General features: G+C 37.8%; 1 long non-coding RNA gene across 1 annotated transcript; it reads right to left on the reverse strand.

The window, feature by feature from the left end:
- Positions 1 to 903: 903 nt before the first annotated feature.
- Positions 904 to 3322, reverse strand: LOC139795942 (uncharacterized). The gene is made up of 3 exons (XR_011725770.1): positions 2479 to 3322; positions 2236 to 2376; positions 904 to 2143 (listed from the first exon to the last, which is right to left on the reverse strand). It is a non-coding gene; the product is annotated as an uncharacterized lncRNA (long non-coding RNA).
- Between the last annotated feature and the right edge of the window lie 220 nt (positions 3323 to 3542).

The following is a 3542-nucleotide window of genomic DNA, read 5'->3' on the forward strand; positions in this document are numbered from 1 at the left end:
ATTATATGCAGTATGACACAGATTATCTTAATTAGTTGCATGTGTGAGGCATCAATACCTGTCAGTAGTTTATATTAATTTTTTTCTTCCTCTCCCACCCAAAACATCTTTCTATAAGAAAGCTGTGAAGGAAACATGCAGTGATGCTGAGTACCACTTTTTTCCCATCCTGGGAAGAAAACCAGGGGAGGAACACTACCTGCAGGTATGCACTGTGCAAAGAGTTATAGAATTTTTGTCTTTCCATGAAATTAGAAAGACACAGTAACTGCTCTTGAACTCACTTGACTCAGCAGTTCCTTGACATACACACAGTGGCCAATGTGCTGATAGATCTGCCTGTACTCAGAGCATTTTAAAGATCACAGTAAGCAAGCGTACAAAGAAAGGAATATACAAAAAAAGTGGATCTACTTTCATACCAGCTAGTACAATTATCTTGTAGTACTTCACCTCTTTAACTCTTTCAGACTGATTGTAATGCCTGCTAACCAAGTCCAGGTAGCTTTCAGTGACAGCACAGATGTGGATTTCTTTTGCCCCAGAGAAGTTATCAGTGTATTTCCTCTCCTTCCATCAAATAAAAAGAGATGGTACCAGAGCTCATTACCAATATATTAGAATCAGCACTGACTTCTGTAACAAAAATTCATTTTAAACAATGCTTAATCACATGCACTGTAGCTATGTAGTCAACCTAACATTATTCATAAGCATTTATATGACACAGATCCACTGCATGGCGACAGACTCCAAAACAGGCACTAAAGCCACACAGATCCATTTTTATGAAAGCAAATTAATTTGCCTCTATACCTGGTTACCCTGTTTCAAATATCCACTTTGTTCCAGGGACAGTTCTGTTACTTTATTTGCTTCTACAAAGAGAAAACTTTTTTCACTTTTCATATTCAGGACCATACTAAAACTCAGGGTTTTGTATTGCTTTCCAACCAACAGGAACAGCAGGAAGCAAAGCACTAAACATCTGCTTGGACACTACCGGGGAAAAATAAAAACAACAAACAAAAACCCAGGACAAACAAACCAAATATTTAGTCAAAGACAGAAAATCTTCCTATGCATGCTTTTTTATATAAGCATCACATAGGCAGCTTTAATTTTGACACGTCCTTACCTGTGGGTAGGACTGACTTCCTTCCTTTCAGTGGAATTATAACTTGTTTTCATCTGGAAATAAACTTCTGTACTACATCCTGTATATTTTTATAACATTAAGATACATGGCATGAGGGGGAAAATTATAATCATGCTGTATACCAGTTAACCAGTTATACCAATTACCAGTTATACCTGGTAAAATTCTAGTGCTGATCTTCAGAGAAAAATATCAACTTGATAATGCTGTGCAAATTTGTTTATCATCAATTGAGGCTATGTACTTTATATCAGTGCACTGCTACATTTTTCCTGTACTCTCTCTTCAAGGCCAAACAAACCACAATTTTTCCTCTATGTAGATATCAAATGGTTTCCCACAGGGGAGACAGCCACTCCTTGGATAGTAATGCTTTCTTCACATTTGGTTTTCCTGCAGGATATCACAAAGTGCATTACAGACTGAGACACACTCTGGATTTAAAGTAAGATCCCATACTGAAGTGTCCCTCCATACAAAACTATGTTTATCACCTCTCAGTGACACTATAACAAATAACTGTTTGCAAAGCTAAAGGTTATCTTCTGTTGGACAGTATCTTCCAAACTCATCCCAGACTGACTTTTCCCTTTCACTGCTCATTACCAGTAATAAACACACTGCAGAAGAAATCACGCCCTCAGAGACACCCATGCAATCCTATTTCTCTCCACTAAGGCTGTGCAGTTTAGTTTGGCTGTCTCTCATTCCTGTGACCTTGCCCCATCTTGTGACATAAGCAACTTGCAGTAGGTGATCACAGTAAGAGTTTTCAAATTTCTGCTGTGTTGTAAATATAAATACTTAACACGCTACTGTAGGAAACACAAGCATGAATGCTCAGAAACTGCAGCAAGGGTTAGCCATGTAGAACTTTAAACTAGACAGACAAACTTTCAGTCTGACACAGGATATTGGTGCCTGGATATAGATTCTCACATGTCATGTGAAATTTAGCCATTTGGAGTCATTCCTCACTTTGCCCTGAATGGAGAGAGAAGAGAAAGTTAATTTTTAATTTCACACACACACAATATTCTAGTGTGATTTTCCAGTGCCTATTCAATATGTTTTACCTTATTTATAAGAGTACACCAGACTTTCAGAAGTAGCTTCCATGGTCTCAGAAAGAGTAACAGAGTTACAGGAAGAGTGACACCAGTATAAATTCTCACTACCATGGAGCAGTCCCATTCTGAGGTTAAGCCAAATCCACACTGCTGAAAGAACACATGAAAGTAACAGAAAGAAAATCTGCAATTCTCCTGTCTTTTACCACAAGCCAACCCCATACCAGTAACCATACCAGTAACCATTACCTTTTGTTTCATTGTATCTTGTCCTGCAGCAACGAGGACTTTTTCCTTTGCTCTTCTAGTTTGCATGAGGATAATTCTTCCCCTCTCCTAAAGTCAGAATTCCCACACTTCTGCTGATTTCATTCTGCTGAACGAACATTTCCTTCTCCTTTCATTCTGCTGTTAACAAGTGCTTAGGGTGCCATACTATAGCCACAAAGCATAGCTGAAATAAACAATTTCCAAAGGGGAACTATTTCTGGTTAGGACCAGTTCAATGATTTTCACAGCACCAAATTCACAGTACAACCCTAAACCGTTTGTATTGCCTTAGATGAAAGGAGTATGATCTTCCCACATTTGCATTTCTATTTCTACCAGTTGTTGTAGCAGAAATGCAGCTCTTTTCCCTACTGTCCTAACTGCACTGGATGAACTTACATTTAACATCATGCACATAAAATCGAAGACTTTGAAGTACAAAATACCATTGCAATAGTGATGGCTCCCATGTCCCTGCCGTATTTTAAGTTAAATTTCAGTAAAAAAAAAACAAAAAACCTAACTTCAATTAAGTATGGACATAGCCAGCTCAATTTTCTCAAAATTTGTCCCAAGGAAAGATTCCCAGAGACAAACTTGAAAAAGGGAAGAAAAAGGGAAGAAAGTAAAGCTATACTTAATCAGATGAGATTTCCAAGTGGTTACTGCAACACTGTCAATAAAGAGTGTTTTTTTTTAAGTAGCTCCTTTGACTGGTGCTTCAAGAAGGCAATTAGTATCCACACAGCATGAAAAATGTTGTAAACTGACACATTCCTTTTTAATCATGCTGTATTTTGAACATTTGCTACTTGTACTTTACTGTTACTAATACTGACACTTGTCTTACACCAACCAAAGCTCTACTGCAAAACTCATGAATTTAAACAGATCATGTAGCCCTACAATCAAGAGAGTCTTGCCCTACTGAAACAAAGCATAAACTACCATTTTTCCACTGCCAGTGGTGGTGTTTTAGTCATAAAAAGGTGGTGGTGTCTTTTTCAACAATGTTTAGAATTGCCTCAGCTGTGACAATCTCT

This window comes from Heliangelus exortis, chromosome 4 (assembly GCF_036169615.1).
Source record: "Heliangelus exortis chromosome 4, bHelExo1.hap1, whole genome shotgun sequence".
NCBI lineage: Eukaryota > Metazoa > Chordata > Aves > Apodiformes > Trochilidae > Heliangelus > Heliangelus exortis.